The sequence below is a fragment of the Procambarus clarkii genome, chromosome 82 (assembly GCF_040958095.1).
Source record: "Procambarus clarkii isolate CNS0578487 chromosome 82, FALCON_Pclarkii_2.0, whole genome shotgun sequence".
NCBI lineage: Eukaryota > Metazoa > Arthropoda > Malacostraca > Decapoda > Cambaridae > Procambarus > Procambarus clarkii.
In genome coordinates, this window is record NC_091231.1 from 16,222,598 (window position 1) to 16,243,885 (window position 21,288).

General features: G+C 44.4%; 1 long non-coding RNA gene across 2 annotated transcripts; it reads right to left on the minus strand.

The window, feature by feature from the left end:
• Positions 1-3,929: 3,929 nt before the first annotated feature.
• Positions 3,930-13,057, minus strand: LOC123764441 (uncharacterized). Of its 2 annotated transcripts, none has more exons than XR_011225311.1 (2): positions 11,638-13,057; positions 3,930-6,140 (listed from the first exon to the last, which is right to left on the minus strand). It is a non-coding gene; the product is annotated as an uncharacterized lncRNA (long non-coding RNA). The 2 variants fall into 2 exon arrangements; XR_011225310.1 differs by having other exon boundaries at positions 3,930-6,171.
• Between the last annotated feature and the right edge of the window lie 8,231 nt (positions 13,058-21,288).

Sequence of the window (21,288 nt, forward strand, 5' to 3'; positions counted from 1 at the left end):
TGGAGGGAAAACGTTTCACTATATACAACATGTCTTTTTTGTAAAAAAGTCTGGTTTCATGAATGGGTCCTATTACAATTATTACCCGTATTATCTTTGCACTGTACACGAACATTACGATTGTTACCCGTATTATCTTTGCACTATACACGAACTGTTTCAACATTGCATACACTACACTATTCCCTTTCCTTTTTTCTTTTTTTTTCTCTTTTCAGCTTCACTCTTAGGAATTTACTCTGTCCTAACAATATTCCTCGCACCGAAGCGCTGCTCCTTGAATGTGAGTCCTTTGACAGAGCAACCCTCTTCCCACATCTCACCCCCAGGATCCCAAGGGAAAGCAATTGGATCTATGCCTCCCAAGAACTGACCAAATGCTAGTTCATTCTTTATTTTCTTCTGAGCCCTCCTTTCCACATTGTGTCTTAACGGGCCCCACTTCCTGTGAGAATTTTGCTTTGCTTCCTGATCCAGACCTGTTTGTTCAGTAGTGGCATGGTCCCGAATTGCCACTTTTGTCCTGCATTGGATTCCTGAAGGAGCCTCACTTGACGAGTTCTCACTTAGCATAACCAAACTCTGTTGGTTGTATGTGTCTGATGTGCTAATGTCCATGTCCCCCCTGTCAGTGTGAGCCGAGATGTCTTCCACACCTCTAGACAATATCTGGTCAGCATCTTGCTCCGATGCCCCTCCTTGGCCTGTTATGCACTGGGTCGGAATTAGACCGAATGAGCCGACCCGGCAGCGTTTAAAGACAAATTCTGGTCCTTAAATGAAACATGTGGCTTGTTGCCCGAGGTGTCCCCGTGCTGGCGGACTGCTTCCTCATCCCTTTCGGATTCCTCACAGTCCCGAGCAAAATGACCCTCTTTTCCACACCTGTAGCACTGAACAGGTCGCCTAGGGGATGGGCTACGGCGATGCTGTGGTGACATAAGAGCAACTGTAAGGTGCCTCAAACTCTCACACACCTGGTCCAATCTCCCGTTGGTCTCTGAGATACCTGCTACCAAGGTGTCCAACTTCGCCTCCACGCCCCTGGAAGATAAAGGATGCGAGCCCGCACTCGATGGTCGGCAAGTGTTGATTCCAAAACCTGAAGAGCTGGTAGCCGGTGACGTGCCTGGGGAGCTGGGAAGGGCGAGTGTCGAGCGCCGAGAAGCGTCATTACTCCTGGGTGGCCGCTCATACTGGGAGTACCTTCCCACTGCATTCACTCGCACTGCTGGACCTTGGGGCACTCGGTGATGGGAGTCGTATCCTTTGGAACCTGAGGAACCGTGGATCGCTATGGCATTGTGCTGGAAGGTTTGGGCCCGATCGATAGCCTCCTCCATGGAGGAGTTCCTCGCATTGGAAATGTATCCTGCCAGACTCTTATCCTGTAATCCCTGGCCAAATCTCATTACTGCGATTTGTTCCACTTCCCACCGTGGCACATGTTTGTAAGCCCGATGAGCCAAGTGGTGGGCCCTATCTGCCCAATCAGCAATATCCTCTTCTGGTTCCTGCTGGGCCTGGTTAAACTTCATCATGGCTACATCCAGAACTTCCCTATCGCCAAATCGCTTGATCATCTTATGCATCATGCGAATATAATCGATCGACGGTTCTCTGTCCAGTAAGCGATTGTAAAAATCACTTGCCTTACCCTTGAGGCACCATCCTAACTGTGTCAATGACGTAGGCCCGCTCCAGTCCTTTTCCGAGGCATAAGACGTGAAGCGGCGGTAGAAGGTGGCCCAATCTGACTTCCCGTCATAGTCCAACGCCCGAGGTGGTGTGCGGAAGGTCTCCTTTTGTTGGCGATAACCTGTCCGCCTGCTGCGGGATAGAGAGGCATCCGAATCGGAAGTCAGAGAGCTGTGTGACGAGTGTCGAGCTGTCCGTCTCCTTGATCGAGCCGATCGATGGCGGGAGGGGCTCCCCTGCCGAGTACCTTGCTGGCCACTAGCCCTGGAGTAAGCTGGTGACTGAGGTCGACGTCCACGTTGGCTGCTGCTGGCGGCACCCCTAGAGGAGTGGCGGGTTCCCGTTTCGCTGGACGAGGACGATGAACGACTTCCTGCCCCCTGACCTAAGGGCCCGGGGCCCTGTTGGGACGGGTCCACCTCAAACGATATAGCAGCCATCAACTCGGGTTTGGCCCGAAGGCGGTTGATATCATAAATGTTGTCCTCCGTGATCACATGGTGACGCCGAAACTTGATAATGCGAGCGGCCAATTTATCTCCTACACCCGGTAGCAGCTGCAGCTCAGCAGCCGAAGCAGAGTTTATCTTGATTAGAGCCATTGTGCTGGTGTCGAAAGTTAAAGCTCCGATATCGTGCCACACCTGGTAATAAGCCTTAGATCTGGGGCCAGGCACCTCACATGTATACCACCCCAAACAGAAAAACAAAACAAAAAAAACACAGACACCAATAGCCACACTTAAGGTTCCAATGTTCAGAGATAGAGATAAATGTTCCACCAGGAAAAATAAGCACTGCACAGTCAATAATGTAAATGATGGGGCCAGGTGGGTTTCAAGCAACATAAAACACTGCACACTTAATTGGTACCTAAATCACTTGAGGCTTAGACAAAAACTGGGCACTTACTGCACTTGCAAAACTGGAAAATCTGATGACAGGCACTTTGAGGAACTTTAACAAGCACTGTGCCTGATTTTCATAAGCACTGGGCTGAGGGTTCTCAAAAACACTTTTTTCAGGTGAACGTGTGGAACTGTGTGCAGGGCGGATCACCATCCACCTTAAATCTGGTATGAACACAAACTCACTGGCTCACTTAATGTATCTCTTCCCCTTGAGCCGTTACTTCTGTAGAAAGCCTAGAACAGGTTACGTCTAGCTAACAGTAGAAATGAGAAAGTAACAGACCTGTAGCAAGCACCCTGCAGAGCTGGGACCAGCGTCGCTGTAGTAAACACACTGGAGACGGATGCGCTCGGGAACGACAGCCTGAAATCCTCCGCGAGCGGATTCGTAAACAATACAGGTCGGGTATGCTCATGAACGGTGGCCCGTATTCCGTGTGAATGGTGGTACTCGTCTCCCCTTCTTCAAAGAACTTGGGGACCGCGGGAATCGGTGCTTGGGGGACAAGACAATAAAATGCAACAAATCCGGAGAAATAATCCGTATAAAACACTGATAACTGGAACTTATGGAGAATCTTGGGGGATTGCACGAGATGTGGAATAAAACATATGCACACAAAAAACAGGGGTTGAAATATCTTGGGCACCGCTATTGAACAACAAACCGAAGAACATCTATGGTGCAACCAAAGCCAGTAATTCGAGACTGGAACCGTTGAACACTATCTAAGACGTCTTGACTGAAGTCGGCAGAACGATGATGCAGATATCTTGGCGAGGTCCTCTTGATCACCGCGTGGGAACGTTTACTCACTGCGCCAATGTAGAGGTGACCCACGTGTTACAACAATAGTACAGTAATTCACCTGGAACTGTCGTCGTAGGGAGAGGAAGGGCTGGTAGGGTAGGTGGAGCAAGTCTAGGCTCCTCAGGAAGGGTAGGACAGAGGGAATCAATGCCTCTTAGGGGTCCTATGGGCACATATCCTAAGTGCCAGTGGTGCCGGGCAGGCGTCGTCCGCGTTGGGTCACATGCAGTTCAAATCTGGCCCACTCGGCCTGCGCGGGCTGCCGCGCGGGTAGGCCGTGCGCCGTCGTCGTCCACCAATCAGGGCACAGCCCTGCCTATACTGTAAAATGTCTCCTTGGCGGGCACTTTGAATGTGGTTCCCTCTACACGTCTCTTGACCTCTGGGTATAGTTCCTCCGTTGCCGTGGTTATAAAATATATAATAATACGGCCTTGCCTACTTAATTAAGTGTCTAGGGTAAATGAATCCGCTGCTTATTTAACAAAGCAATATACTTAAAGTAAGGGTAACAAGAACATACAAATATATAAATGGAACTACAGGCAGCCAGAAATATTAATGCATCAGAATACAACACAATATCATTATACAAGCACTGATCAATATTTTAAAACTTAAATGGTTAGATGGGTATGCACATAATGGTCTAACCAGAAAATTAACTGTTACTGAACAATAACAGGGACCACAGACTTAACTCCCAACACGACCACGCCAGCCAACTCCACCCACACGACTGCGTTGCTCGAGCATGGACGGCGTGGCGTCTAGACGTTACCAACTATAAAGCCCACATGAAACCTCTAGATTTATGTTCATTAGTATCATAAATTCTGTTCTTTAGGAACATAATTATGTTCTTTAGTAACACTAAAGAACATAATTATAACTAACTTATATGCCTATAACATCCCAAATATGGTCATCCCGCCATTAGACGCCACTGTCTCCCACACAGGAATGAACATGCAATAGCATTAACAAATATCCAATACAGGCACACTACAGCATGCTACATTTAAATCAAACATATATATACTGGAACATAAATTGATACAAGTTTTTATTTAAATAACTGAGGAAAGAAAATAATTGACAAACATATTTATCATGATGAATGTTAGAATCAAATATATGGATTCGTAACATCCCTCGCTGTCCTTAAAGAAAAATGAAATTAACTGAAGGTTAATTTCATTTTTTTGAATAGCATTGGGTATAGGATATAGCATTGAGTACTCCAACAACACAAAATCAATGTATAAAACAATCAATTAAATGAAATATATGAAATAACCAAAAAGGTAAAGACATCCTCATGTATAAAACAATTCTCATTAGGGCACTACAATGGGGAATCCCCTGGATAAGTCATCAGCAATTACATTTTGCCTTCCAGGGATATGTCTAATTACTATGTTGAATTCTTGTAAAATCAAAGACCACCTAAGAACTCTTTGGTTCTTACATTTCATGGAGTTAATGAATGTCAGGGGATTATGATCTGTGTATATGACAACTTGATTACCTGACAGGTATGTTTCAAATTTCTTAACTGCCAAAATCAAACAAAGAACTTTCTTCTCTACCACAGAATAACTAGTTTGTGCCTTATCAAATTTAAGAGAAAAATAGTATACATGGTGTTCTAAACCATCTGGTCCTACCTGGGAAAGAACCGCACCTGCTCTTAGATCCGAAGCGTCTATGTGCATTATAAATGGGTTATCAAATTGTGGACTGGCTAATACAGGTGACGTTGAGAGAATTCCTTTCAACTTCTGAAAAGTGTTCTGACACTCCTGTGTCCACTTGAACTTTACAGGCTTTCTAAAAAGATTAGTTATAGGTGCAGCCACAATGGAAAAGTTCTTACAATATCTTCTATAATATGCACACATCCCAATAAACCTCTGCACAGATTTCTTGTTCGTTAGTACTGGGTAATCCACGATTGCCTGGATCTTGTCTTGCAACGGGACTATCTTACCTTGTCCGACCTCATGTCCCAAGTAAATTATTGTTCCCTTAGCCCAAATACATTTATTTACATTTACAGTTAGATTAGCATGTCGTAACACTGCAAACAATTGTTTCAAACTAGAAATATGGTCTTCCCAACACTTACTAAAAATCACAATATCATCTAAGTATGCTCTACAATCTGGCACATCTTTTAGCTAAGAGTTCATCAACTTTTGAAAACTTGCTGGGGCATTTCTCAGTCCAAATGGCATCACATTAAATTCAAATACTCCATCAGTGGTGATAAAAGCTGTCACTTCTTTAGCAAAGTTAATAAGTGGTATCTGGTGATACCCCTTAGATAAGTCTAGTTTTGATACATATTTAGTATGACCAATCTGATCAATGCAGTTTTCTAACAAAGGTAGTGGGTATACATCGACTACAGTTACCTTGTTTAATTTCCTATAGTCCACTACTAACCCCCATTTTCCATCTGGTTTTGGTACCACTAAAAACGATGAACTCCAAGTGCTCTGACTGGGGCGAATGAAACCATGGTGAAGAAGATAATCAACTTCCTCCTGGATGATACGTCGTTTCTAGGGGGTCACTCGATAAGGGTGTAGCCGAAGTGGAGTTACCTCTGTCAGTTGAACATCATGAGTAATGAGAGGTGTCTGAATGGGGACCTCCCCAAACAAGTTGGAGAACGTCTTCAAAAGGTCCTGGAACTTTGCTCTCTGCTCATCCTGCAAATGACACAACAATTCTTCTCCGGAACTGGAATTAGATAGAAGAGGATTACCATCTTCCCCTACAACAATTGTCTCCTCAGGGTTTACCTCCTCATTAACACAACAAGCCACAATACTGGGCCCACAATAAGCCTTCAAACGATTCACATGCACAATCATTGACTGACGGGTATGTTTGGGGTTACAGACTTTATAGGTAAGTTCACCGAAACGTTTTACCACTCGATAAGGTCCTCCAAACTTGTGTGACATACAAGTTCCCATACGAGGCTTCAAGACCATTACTAAATCTCCTGATTCAAAAACGCTTTGAACTTTTGCCTTGAACCGCTTATCATGCGCCTCCTTCATTACCTGTTGTGCCTCGCCCAGATGTAATGCCAACTCCTTCGTTCGAGACAGCTTGCTCTTCACATCCTTCAGGTATCTTTCACTCTGCCTAGCTGTTACATCTCCCAACATTTTCTCTTGCAACATTTTTAAGGGTCCCCTCACCTGATGTCCAAACACAAGATCAAGTGGGGAGCAGCCTAGGGCAGTGTGCAACCCGTCCCTGCAGCAAATAGTACAAATGGTAAATTGTCATCCCAATGTCTGGGTGAATCTTCCTCGGTTGTTTTATAGGATAGTAAACAAACATATTTCCTGATTTAGTTCGAGGTAAGGGGCCGACACAATCCAACACCACACGTGTAAAAGGCTCCTCTGGCACTACTATAGGGTGTAAGGGTGCTCGTGGAATAGTCTGGTTAGGTTTGTCAACAGCTTGACATACAACGCAATTGTGACAATATCTGACCACATATTTTTTGAGTTTTGGCCAAAAGAAAAACATACATACTTTATGATACATATTGGAGATCCTTCGGTGACCTCCCATAAGGTCATCATGGGCAGCTTGCAATACCTGCTCTCTATACTCCTTGGGTACGACGAGCTGGGTCCTAGACTCACAATCATCTGATAAGGGAGTTCCTGGTGGCATCCATCGTCTCATCAAACATCGATCATTGAAGTAGTGACCCGTGCTCTCATCCAAGGTATCAATACTGTCAGCTGCTTCTGTATGACATTCAACTAGACTGGGATCAGTACTCTGCAACTCAATCAAGGTTTGGGAGTGCGAGCGAGCGGGCAAGGAACTGGTACCTGAGCCACCTCTTCCAGACCATCCTTTGGGTCAGAATAAATTAGGGCTTTGGCACCAGCCTCACTCTCGACATCCGCGCGAGCTAAGAATGTATCCTCAAGGTCCACCTCCACCTTCCTGTCTGAAGGGGTCCTGGCCTCGAAAACATCCACCTTGGAAGTCACAGGATTTACCTCACCCTGCTTACCCATGGATCTGGTTACAACACAGGCTGGATAAATGTCACCATCATCCGCATCCGGTTGAGCCAGCACACAACTAGGGTTAGTAAACATGATAAGACAATCTGTCCCAATAACTTGACACTTGTCAATAACATTACCCACAATAACATCAACCCCAGGGATGGGCAACTGCTCACTAACTGCTACAGTGCACCAACCCGGTGTAATAGTTGACTTCAGGTGAATTTTAATTAATGGTACACGCTGGACATGACCTCCAATACCTTGCAATAATATTACTTCACCAGTGTCTTCTGTGCTAACATCACCAAGAGCACGGTGAGAGATTAGAGATTGGGAAGCACCAGTGTCCCTCAATAACTGCACTGGCTTCCAGCTTCCAATTGTACAAAGTAAGGTACCCGAATATAGGTACGATTTAAAGTTAGTCATCCAATTGGGCATGACTGGAACAACATTAGAATTAATTGTTTGCAACCCCCGTCTCATAAACAGATGAGATGTTGTCTCAGTTGAGGTGTTGTCTCAGTGTCACCCCCTGAAGTGTTGTCTCAGTGTCACCCTAACATGTTGTCTCAGTGTCACCCCCTGTAGTGTTGTCTCAGTGTCACCCCCTGTAGTGTTGTCTCAGTGTCACCCCTAACATGTTGTCTCAGTGACACCCTTGAGATGTTGTCTAGATGACATACCTGAGGTGTTGTCTCAGTGTCACACCTGAGGTGTTGTCTCATTGCAACCCCTGAGGTGTTGTCTCAGTGTCACAGCTGAGGTGTTGTCTCAGTGTCACGGCTGAGATGTTGTCCAAGTGACACCCAGGAGGTGTTGTCTCAGTGACACTCCTGAGGTGTTGTCTCAGTGTCACCTCCTGAGGTGTTGTCTCAGTGTCACCCCCTAAAGTGTTGTCTCAGTGTCACGGCTGAGATGTTGTCCAAGTGACACCCAGGAGGTGTTTTCTCAGTGTCACACCTGAAATGTTGTCTCTGTGTCACCCCTGAGGTGTTGCCTCAATGTTACACAAGAGGTGTACTCTCATTGCAACCCCTGAAGTGTTGTATCAGTAACACCCCTAAGGTGTTGCCTCTGTGCCTACTGGGGTGTTTACTCACTGTCATCACTGAGGTGTTGTCTCAATGTTACACAAGAGGATTTGTCTCAGTGTCACCCCTAAAGTGTTGTCTCAGTGTCACTCTTCAGGTGTTGTCTCAGTGTCACCCCTGAGGTGCTGCCTCAGTGTCACCCCCTGAGGTGTTGCCTCAGGGGGTGGCAACAAAGATCAATCAATCAACAATCCAATCAACAAAGATTGGAGATCTCAACAAATTAGTGCCTCTGTGCCACTAATGGGGTGTTTACTCAGTGTCACCCCTGAGGTGTATTCTCAGTGACACCCCTGAGGTGTTGTCTCAGTGTCACCCCTGAGGTGTTGTCTCAGTGTCACCCCTGAGGTGTTGTCTCAGTGTCACCCCTGAGGTGTTGTCTCAGTGTCACCCCTGAGGTGTTGTCTCAGTGTCACCCCTGAGGTGTTGTCTCAGTGTCACCCCTGAGGTGTTGTCTCAGTGTCACCCCTGAGGTGTTGTCTCAGTGTCACCCCTGAGGTGTTGTCTCAGTGTCACCCCTGAGGTGTTGTCTCAGTGTCACCCCTGAGGTGTTGTCTCAGTGTCACCCCTGAGGTGTTGTCTCAGTGTCACCCCTGAGGTGTTGTCTCAGTGTCACCCCTGAGGTGTTGTCTCAGTGTCACCCCTGAGGTGTTGTCTCAGTGTCACCCCTGAGGTGTTGTCTCAGTGTCACCCCTGAGGTGTTGTCTCAGTGTCACCCCTGAGGTGTTGTCTCAGTGTCACCCCTGAGGTGTTGTCTCAGTGTCACCCCTGAGGTGTTGTCTCAGTGTCACCCCTGAGGTGTTGTCTCAGTGTCACCCCTGAGGTGTTGTCTCAGTGTCACCCCTGAGGTGTTGTCTCAGTGTCACCCCTGAGGTGTTGTCTCAGTGTCACCCCTGAGGTGTTGTCTCAGTGTCACCCCTGAGGTGTTGTCTCAGTGTCACCCCTGAGGTGTTGTCTCAGTGTCACCCCTGAGGTGTTGTCTCAGTGTCACCCCTGAGGTGTTGTCTCAGTGTCACCCCTGAGGTGTTGTCTCAGTGTCACCCCTGAGGTGTTGTCTCAGTGTCACCCCTGAGGTGTTGTCTCAGTGTCACCCCTGAGGTGTTGTCTCAGTGTCACCCCTGAGGTGTTGTCTCAGTGTCACCCCTGAGGTGTTGTCTCAGTGTCACCCCTGAGGTGTTGTCTCAGTGTCACCCCTGAGGTGTTGTCTCAGTGTCACCCCTGAGGTGTTGTCTCAGTGTCACCCCTGAGGTGTTGTCTCAGTGTCACCCCTGAGGTGTTGTCTCAGTGTCACCCCTGAGGTGTTGTCTCAGTGTCACCCCTGAGGTGTTGTCTCAGTGTCACCCCTGAGGTGTTGTCTCAGTGTCACCCACGTGGATTTGTTCATTTGATGCATCACGTTAGTCACTATCTTCCCTACCCTTCACCACCTTCCCTACCCTTCACCACCTTCCCTACCCTTCACCACCTTCCCTACCCTTCACCACCTTCCCTACCCTTCACCACCTTCCCTACCCTTCACCACCTTCCCTACCCTTCACCACCTTCCCTACCCTTCACCACCTTCCCTACCCTTCACCACCTTCCCTACCCTTCACCACCTTCCCTACCCTTCACCACCTTCCCTACCCTTCACCACCTTCCCTACCCTTCACCACCTTCCCTACCCTTCACCACCTTCCCTACCCTTCACCACCTTCCCTACCCTTCACCACCTTCCCTACCCTTCACCACCTTCCCTACCCTTCACCACCTTCCCTACCCTTCACCACCTTCCCTACCCTTCACCACCTTCCCTACCCTTCACCACCTTCCCTACCCTTCACCACCTTCCCTTCCCTTCACCACCTTCCTTACCCTTCACCACCTTCCCTACCCTTCACCACCTTCCCTACCCTTCACCACCTTCCCTACCCTTCACCACCTTCCCTACCCTTCACCACCTTCCCTACCCTTCACCACCTTCCCTACCCTTCACCACCTTCCCTACCCTTCACCACCTTCCCTACCCTTCACCACCTTCCCTACCCTTCACCACCTTCCCTACCCTTCACCACCTTCCCTACCCTTCACCACCTTCCCTACCCTTCACCACCTTCCCTACCCTTCACCACCTTCCCTACCCTTCACCACCTTCCCTACCCTTCACCACCTTCCCTACCCTTCGTCACCTTCCTTATCCTTCACCACCTTCCCTACACGGCATCACCTTCCCTACCCTTCTCCATCTTCCCTACCGTTCTGCACCTTCCCTACCCTTCATCACCTACCCTACTCTTCACCACCTTCCGTTCCCTTCACAATCTGTCCTACCCTTCACCACATTCCAATCCCTTCATCACCTTCCCTACCCTTCACCAAATTCCAATCCCTTCAGCACCTTCCCTACCCTTGACAATGGTCACTATACAAGTGCCATAACACAATATTCACTATACAAGTGTCACAACCCAATGGTCACTATACAAGTATCACAACACAATGGTCACTATTACAAGTGTCACAACCCAATGGTCACTATACAAGCATCACAATACATTGATCACAATACAATTGTCACAACTTAATGGTCACTATTCAAGTATCACAATACATTGATCACTATACAAATGTCACAACTTAATGGTCACTATACAAGTGTTAGATCACCATGGTCACTATACAAGTTTTAGATCACAATGGTCACTATACAATTGTCACAACACAATGGTCACTATTCAAGTATCACAATACATTGATCACTATACAAATGTCACAACTTAATGGTCACTATACAAGTGTCACAACACGATGGTTACTATACAAGTGTCACAAGCAGGTCACTAAGTTATCTGACCCTGAGGAACAAATATTGGCCCACGACCTGATCCTACATATTATTTGGTGACAATTATTGTAGTCACAATTAAATCATTATCACAGAATGCTGTTACTTGAATCCATCCATTCCAATTACCGTAACTCTAGTTCAGACCATATAATTCCTACCTGACTAAAAAAAATTTATGTTTGATATAAAAAGATGTCTCCAGGCTTCGTAATTTATTTTATAATCTACTTACAAGGACTAACTTGTGTGCTACAATGAAAGTTTTCGGTGGATCAGCCGTGGTGTGGGGTGTGGTGCTGGTCGCACTGCACATGGCGTGTATCCGTAGCCTGCATAAGGACAAACAGGAAAACAATTAGCTCTACACTGAGCTTAGTTGGGAAGTGAGCTCTAGGTCAAGCTTGTTTGATGGATCATTAGACGTGCTGACGTACATTCCGACTGTGAGTGAGTGCCGGTTCCCTCTGGTCGGTCCCTCCCTGACTGGCCTTCAGTACCAACGGTAAAACCTTGCCCTCCGCCTGTCACTCGACACAATGAGGAATGAAAAGGGTTATCAGGGTTATCACGTCCTATCAGGGTTATCACGAACCGTTAGTACTGTTATCTTCCTCTGCTGCCTACTGATAGTTATGGCTCCCTTCCTCACTCGATCATTTCTGGTCAGTGGTGACTCTCTTGATCAAGAGTCCACTGATAACAACGTCTCTCTTGATCACGTGACCACTGATAACAATACCTCTCTTGACCAAGTAGGTTGTGTAGATACTACATCCACCCACCAAGTGGTCACTAGCACCACTTCCAGTGATCAGCTTGTGGTCACCGGACAGCTCCCGGTGAGAGTCTAGTCTCTACCACAACGCAGGTATGAACTACCTCCAAGACTCCCAAAATTTAAGCGTCCATCACAGGCCCAGAGATGCCCTCGCCCTTCACAGACCACCAAGTCTTCTTCAGACCCTCAGGATAAAGCACTGAGAATATTTTACGACCAGGAGCCTCCAGAACAGTGGAAACTTCTCGCACCAGAGAAAAAGGAGTACAGAAAGCCAGTGGAGACAAAAGAGAAGGTTTCCGAGGACAACACAGGGAAGAAAGATAAGAAAGATAAACAAAATGGTGAAAAGAGAAAAGAAAAAGGGAGCCAAAATAATGACTCACAGAAACAGATGGGCAAAAATGCCAAGAAAAAGGACAAAAAATGATGAGCCAATCGCGTTATGGATCACATACGGGTCCTGTTGATTGTATCAGGTTTGGTACATGGCTCGGTGTGGTACGTGTCTCTTTGTCACAGATAGAGCGGGAGTGGTACGTGTCCTGTGTTCACGGGAGTGGTAGGTGTTCCGTTGTAACAAAAGTGATAAGTGTTCCGTTGTAACAAAAGTGATAAGTGTTCCGTTGTAGCAGGAGTGGTACGTGTCCTGTTGTCGCTGTACACTGGGCCGCGAGACACGGACTTGTGTGTGTGTGTGTGTGTACTCACCTATTTACTCACCTATTTGTGCTTGCGTGGGTTGAGCTTTGGCTCTTTGGTCCCGCCTCTCAACTGTCAATCAACTGGAGTACAGATTCCTGAGCCTACTGGGCTCTATCATATCTACATTTAAAACTGTGTATGGAGTCAGCCTCCACCACATCACTGCCTAATGCATTCCATCCGTTAACTACTCTGACACTGAAAAAGTTCCTTCTAACGTCTCTGTGGCTCATGTGGGTACTCAGTTTCCACCTGTGTCCCCTTGTTCGCGTCCCACCAGTGTTGAATAGTTCATCCTTGTTTACCCGGTCGATTCCCCTGAGGATTTTGTAGGTTGTGATCATGTCTCCCCTTACTCTTCTGTCTTCCAGTGTCGTAAGGTGCATTTCCCGCAGCCTTTCCTCGTAACTCATGCCTCTTAGTTTTGGGACTAGTCTAGTGGCATACCTTTGGACTTTTTCCAGCTTCGTCTTGTGCTTGACAAGGTACGGGCTCCATGCTGGGGCCGCATACTCCAGGATTGGTCTTACATATGTGGTGTACAAGATTCTGAATGATTCCTTACACAGGTTCCTGAACGCTGTTCTGATGTTAGCCAGCCTCACATATGCCGCAGACGTTATTCTCTTTATGTGGGCTTCAGGAGACAGGTTTGGTGTGATATCAACTTTTAGATCTTTCTCTCTGTCTGTTTCATTTCTCCTATTCTGTATCCTGTGTCTGGCCTCATGTTTCCACTGCCTAGATTCATTACATTGCATTTACTTGGGTTGAACTTCAACAGCCATTTGTTGGACCATTCATTCAATCTGTCTAGGTCATCTTGTAGCCTCCTACTATCATCCTCTGTTTCAATCCTCCTCATAATTTTTGCATCATCGGCAAACATTGAGAGAAACGATTATATACCCTCTGGGAGATCATTTATATATATCAGAAACAATATAGGTCCAAGGACTGACCCTTGCGGGACTCCACTTGTAACGTCTCGCCAATCTGAGACCTCACCCCTCACACTGACTCGTTGTCTCCTGTTGCTTACGTACTCCTTTATCAAATGGAGTACCTTCCCTTTCACTCCAGCCTGCATCTCCAGCTTTTTCACTAGCCTCTTGTGTGTTACTGTATCAAAGGCTTTCTGACAATCCAAAAATATGCAGTCTGCCCACCCTTCTCTTTCTTGCCTTATTTTTGTTGCCTGGTCGTAGAATTCAAGTAACCCTGTAAGGCAGGACCTGCCATCCCTGAACCTATGTTGATGCTGTGTTACAAAGCTCTTTCGCTCCAGATGCTCCATTAGCTTTCTTCGCACAATCTTCTCCGTCAGCTTGCAAGGTATGCAGGTTAGGGACACTGGCCTGTAGTTCAGTGCCTCCTAGTCTATCCCCTTTCTTGTATATTGGGACTACGTTAGCTGCTTTCCAAATATCTGGCAGTTCCCCTGTTGCCAGTGATTTGTTAAACACTATGGAGAGGGGTAGGTACAGTTCTTCTGCTCCTTCCTTTAGTATCCAAGGGGAGATTCCATCTGGGCCTATAGCCTTTGTCACATCCAACTCTAGTAAACACTTCCTTACTTCCCCGCTGGTAATCTCAAACTCTTCCAGTGGTTCCTGGTTAGCTATTCCCTCTCTTATCTCTGGAATTTCTCCTTGCTCTAAGGTGAAGACCTCCTGGAATTTCTTATTCAGTTCCTCACACAATTCCTTGTCGTTTGAAGTGAATTCTTCCGCCCCTATCCTTAATTTCATAACCTGTTCCTTTACTGTGGTTTTTCTCCTGATGTGGCTATGCAGCAATTTAGGCTGAGTCTTTGCCTTGCTTGCGGTGTCATTTTCGTATTGTCTTTCTGCCTCTCTTCTCATCCTGACATATTCATTCCTGGCATTCTGGTATCTTTCTCTGCTCTCCAGTGCCCTGTTACTTCTATAGTTTCTCCATGCCCTTTTACTTTGCTGCTTAGCTAGCCAACATTTCTGATTAAACCATGGGTTTCTCATCTTCATTTCACTGTTTTCCTTTTGGAATGGGACAAACTTGTTTGCTGCGTCCTTGCACTTCTGCATGATGTAGTCCATCATATCTTGGGCCGTCTTTCCCCTGAGCTCTGTTTCCCCATGCTATATCTGTTAGGAATTTTCTTATCTCCTCATAGTTTCCCTTTCGGTATTCTAACCTTTTGGTTTCGGTATCCCTCCTCGAGTTCAATAACCCATGTGTGTGTGTGTGTGTGTGTGTGTGTGTGTGTGTGTGTGTGTGTGTGTGTGTGTGTGTGTGTGTGTGTGTGTGTGTGTGTGTGTGTGTATATATATAAATATATATATATATATATATATATATATATATATATATATATATATATATATATATATATATATATATATATATATAAATACACACACACACACTTTCCCATATATACGTATGTATACATATATCTATATAAATAAAAATGTATATGTTTGTTCAAAATCGCTAATCTCCAAAAGTTCTTCACCGATTGCTTTGAAATTTTCACACAACTCTCCGTTCACATCCAAGCTGAATTTTATATATATACTATATTTATGTCACGTCTGTGATGAGATTTTTTTTTTAAACTGTTTTTCCTTGTGTTTTTCATGTGAGGGAAATCTTCGAACCCTCTTTACCGAATGCTTTGAAATTTTGACACAGCGTTGCATTCGAATAGGTGCTTTTTAATATACATACTATATACATGCCTCACTTGTGACAGGAAAAAACATGTTTTTTTTTTAAACAGCGCAATCTGTTGGACGTAAGAGCAACACAAGCTGTAATCTCCGAAAGTTGTTCACCAATTGCTTTGAAATTTTGATACAACATTCCATTCGAATACACGCATGTTTTTATATACCTACTATATAGATGCCACACCTGTGACAGGTAAAAACATGCTTTTTTGGAAAAACAGCGCCATCTGTTGCATGTAATAGCAACACACACAAACACTCACTATACAAAATATGTTACAATTGTATTACAATGTTTTCGATTTCATTGATAAATTGATTTTTAATAGATATCGATTTATGCTTATTTTGATTTAACTATTTTGTGTGACATTGCATTGGAATTAAGCTGTGTTGTTTACCATTCCGTTCATTTCGTAAGTATAAGTATAGATGCCACACCTGTGACAGGTAAAAACATTCTTCTTTTAAGAAACAGCAACCTCTGTTGCACGTAAGAGCAACACACGCTATCTATATAAATATAAATGTAAATGTTCGTTTGTTCAAAATCGCTAATCTCGAGTGCTTTGAAATTTTCACACAACATTCCATTCACATTTGAGCGGGTTTAATGTACATGATATATATATGTCACGTCTGTGACAGGAAAAACATGTTTTTTTTTTTAAAGACTGTGTTTTTCATGTGAGGGAAATCTTTAAAACCTCTTTATTGATTGCCTTCACCGATTGCTTTGAAGTTTTGATACAACGTTCCATTCGAATATACGCACATGTTTGTTTATATGTACTATATATATGCCACACCTGTGACAGGTAAAAAATGTTTTTTTGAAAAACAGTACCGTCTGTGCACATAACAGCAACACATGCTATGCTCAACTTGTTAGGATTCCATTTCAATGTTTCTGATTGCATTTATAAATTGCATTTTCATATATTTCTTTTTATTTTCATTTTGATTTAAATATTTTGTGTGACAGTGTGTTGGTATTGAGCTTAACATAGCATTCATTTTGTGAGTACAGTATACCATACCATATACCTGTTTACCATACCGTTCATTTTGTGAGTACAGTATATCATACCATATACCTGTTTACCATACCGTTCATTTTGTGAGTACAGTATATTTTTTATTTTTTCATTGTATTTATTTCTTTTTTTAACAGTTTTTCTTATATTTCAGTGATGGGAACATCAGATTATTTAATGTTCCCAATTTTCTGATGGGAACATCAGATCATTTCAGAATGCATAGGATGAGGGAGTGGGAAACGGTGGGGAGGACGAGGGGACGGGGAAGTTGGGGATGGTGGGGACAAGGGGACAGGGAAATGGAGAATGATGGGGAGGCAAAGGGGATCAGGAGAGTATGGGATTAGCGGGATGATGAAGGGACGGGAAAGGGGGGAATGGTAGGGAAGACAAGTGAAGGGGTGTGGGAGATGGTTAGGAGGATGAGGGGACAGTAGAGTGGGGGATTGTAGGGACAACAAAAGAACAGGGGAGGGGGGAATGGTGGGGAGCTCGAGGGGATGAGGGGAGGGGGGAAACAAGGTAAGGTTGCTGTGGCTCAGCAACGCACATGCATTGCTGAGCTACAGCGACGCTGTGCCGGGTACAGCTAGTATATACATACATATATATATATATATATATATATATATATATATATATATATATATATATATATATATATATAGAGGGGTACCACCACTGGTTTAATTAAAGGGACCCACATCCTCGAAGAAGAAAATAAATAGTGTTCAGAAAAGACCTTGTGGATTCTCACTGAATACTTTAATCTTTTCCTCTCCTACCACCCCTATTATTTTTTTTTTATTTAATTTTATTGCAATGCTACAGTTTACAGAAAACACACACTTATATAACAATATACCAATCAGTGTTCGAAGACCTCGTCCAGTTCCTCGGGGGTCGGGTGCGTACCCAAGATACAGCACGCATTTCCCCTCTGAACAGCGACACTGAGGCGCTGGAACATAAAACTGGCCGCTCTTGGGTCTCTAGTCTTCCCAATGAGTTCCTCGCCCAGCTCCTTCAGAAACTTAAGTGCACATTTACCCCAGGCGCCCAGAGTCTCAGAGCCTATTGGCACGAACCTGTAACAACGTTCTAGGTCCCTGTACTTGTTAGTTTTCTGGGTCTCCCTGAAGGTGGCCGCCCCGCCTCCCTCAGCTGCGCTGTAAGGTAGATAGGTATCAGCGAATGTGGATGCACACGTGTAGTCCCACACGACCTGTTTACCTTCCCTCCACGGCTGCAGGGTGACTCCATCTGGGCGTTTTTGGCTGTTGTCAGGCCTGCACAACTGAGGTTCCCTTTGTGCTGGGCACCCAGCTGAAGCCAAACTTCTCTTGATGATGTCATTGACTGCTTCATGTCTGGCAATCTTTCCCTGTGTCTTACGACAGATGAGACCATGGCTGCCGTATTGGTCTGCCCGTGCACCGTGCATGGCCGCAAATACACCGATGTTCGGTGGAGATAGGGGCAGCAAGGCGCAGAGCAACACCAATACTTAGGGTCCGATGGTCCAGGCGGGTGCCCAAGGCGGAATTAGGGACTGCCAACAGGAAGTCCCCGGCATGGGGAGCTTGCACAGCTTGAAGACGCGCTTTGTCCTTCCTGGAAGCTGCCTCCAGCAATGATGTGGCGATGTTCTCCACTATGGGGCTATCCCATTTGGACTGTTTGCAGTCATTTGGAAAAGTCGGTCGAGGAATGGAGTTGACAAGAGTGTCCCACTGACCGGCTCCTTCCGCGAATTTGGGATCATGAATCCCAATGAAGTCTCTTAGGTGTTCCGGTAGTATTTCCTTAACAAATTTACCTGTTGCACTGGTCGAGGATAAGAATGCCGGCAATGCTAACTGTGTCGCCTTGCGAATACCTATCCCCCCGAGTCTAACTGGGAGCGTTGCTTGGTCCCATTGGTCATCTTGCAGGGAGAGGTTTAACACTTTCACGGTTATAGACCTTAGGAGTGTGTCATATTCTGTTAATTTTGGGCTGTCGAAGGAGGGAGCACACCTTAGGAAATAGGTCAGTCTGGGCAAAGCCAGGCACCTTGTGAGAAGGTACAAAGCATCGTGGGCGTCCAAAGCCCCTATTCTTCCCTCCATCCTCCTCAGGTCGTTCAGCTTTTCTTCGAGGACTACCTCAATGGCGCTCGAGCCCAGAGGTGCCCCTAGCAGCACACTGTCAGTGGGAGCGATCACTTGGGCTCCTGGCAATATGATTCGCACTGCATCTATGGTTGGTTGGCTAGATGAGATGATTTCACACTTTAATGGGTTTAGGGTGAGTCCTAACTTCTCTCCCTTAGATTTCACCAGCTGTAGATCTTCTAGCAGGGACTCCTGTGTCCCTGCCAGGGTGCCATCGTCCAGGAACCAGATGTTGAGTTCGCTGGTCAACCTGCTTGTGACCTCTTTAACAGCCATGCAAAAAAGAAAAGGGGCAAGTGGGTCTCCCTGCTGGACACCTTCTGCAGAAACAACTTCATGTTCCCCAAATAGCAACGTCGATTCCCTACTGTACCCTGCTGAGACGAAGGGGAGTAGAGAAGGAAAGCTTGTTCGAACTGCTTCCAGTACCACATCCCTTCTTACCTGGTTGAAGGCATTTTTAAAGTCTAATTTAATTAATGCCTTATTTTCTGGGAGGTGCTTGATATAGGCTCGTGCTGCATGAGCTGCTGCTTCACAGCCATGGGGGACACCAAAACCAAGTTGATGGGGTCGAAGCATCGTCGCAGCGTCTATGCAAATTTTTCTGACAGCTGCCCTAGCAACAAGGTGCCGAAGTGTATATATATATATATATATATATATATATATATATATATATATATATATATATATATATATATATATATATATATGTATGTATATATATATATATATGTATATATATATATATATGTATATATATATATATATATATATATATATATATATATATATATATATATATATATATATATATATATATATATATATATATATATATATATATATATGTATGTATGTATATATATATATATATATATATATATATATATATATATATATATATATGTCGTACCTAGTAGCCAGAACGCACTTCTGAGCCAACTATGCAAGGCCCGATTTGCCTAATAAGCCAAGTTTTCATGAAATAATGTTTTTTCTCTAATTTTTTTCTTATGAAATGATAAAGCTACCCATTTCATTATGTATGAGGTCAATTTTTTTTATTGGAGTTAAAATTAACGTAGATATATGGCCGAACCTAACCAACCCTACCTAACCTAACCTAACCTATCTTTATAGGTTAGGTTCGGTTAGGTAGCCGAAAAAGGTAGGTTAGGTTAGGTTAGGTAGGTTAGGTAGTCGAAAAAACATTAATTCATGAAAACTTGGCTTATTAAGCAAATCTGGCCTTGCATAGTAGGCTGAGAAGTGCGTTCTGGCTACTAGGTACGACATATATATATATATATATATATATATATATATATATATATATATATATATACATACATACATATATATATATATATATATATATATATATATATATATATATATATATATATATATATATATATATATATATATATATATACATATGTCGTACCTAGTAGCCAGAACGCACTTCTCAGCCTACAATGCAAGGCCCGATTTGCCTAATAGGCCAAGTTTTCATGAATTAATTGTTTTTCGACTACCTAACCTACCTAACCTAACCTAACCTAACTTTTTCGGCTACCTAACCTAACCTAACCTATAGAGATAGGTTAGGTTAGGTTAGGTAGGGTTGGTTAGGTTCTGTCATATATCTACGTTAATTTTAACTCCAATAAAAAAAATTTACCTCATACATTATGATATACGGAGCTTTATCATTTCATAAGAAAAAAATTAGAGAAAATATATTAATTCAGGAAAACTTGGCTTATTAGGCAAATCGGGCCTTGCATAGTAGGCTGAGAAGTGCGTTCTGGCTACTAGGTACGACACATATATATATATATATATATCGTACCTAATAGCCAGAACGCACTTCTCAGCCTACTATGCAAGGCCAAATTTGCCTAATAAGCCAAGTTTTCCTGAATATGTATATTTTTCTATTTTTTTCTTATTAAATGATAAAGCTATTCATTTCTATATGTATGAGTAAATTTTTGTTTAAATTTCAGTTAAAACTAATGTAGATATATGACCGAACCTAACCAACCCTACCTAACCTAATGTTATGATCCCAGGCAGCTGAAAAAACGAGTCTCCCCTTTGAGAATTATTCTATCAAACCTGACCTGATTAGAAGGTCTAGGAAATATAGAGGTGAAGACACAGATGTAAAATAGTTGGTTGGATTTGATGAACAATTTGAGATTATGGGCAGTGAATAAGAAAATAGATAAATGACTGGTTAGGAGATGTGGATAATTTGCTGGAGGCGTGAGGCTCGCTTCGAGAGGGCTTTGACCTCACTTGAGTACCAGACATCGCGAGGGGAAGCTGCGCTCCGTGTGAGCTCCTGTCAGAAAGGAACCCCTAGTGATATATCTCCAAGAGAAGAGAAGTGTGCAGACGTGCCAGCTGTGGAATCGAGCTGGGAACGTTGTGGTCTCAAGTCCTGGACGGCGAGGAGACTTTGTCAAGCCGCCC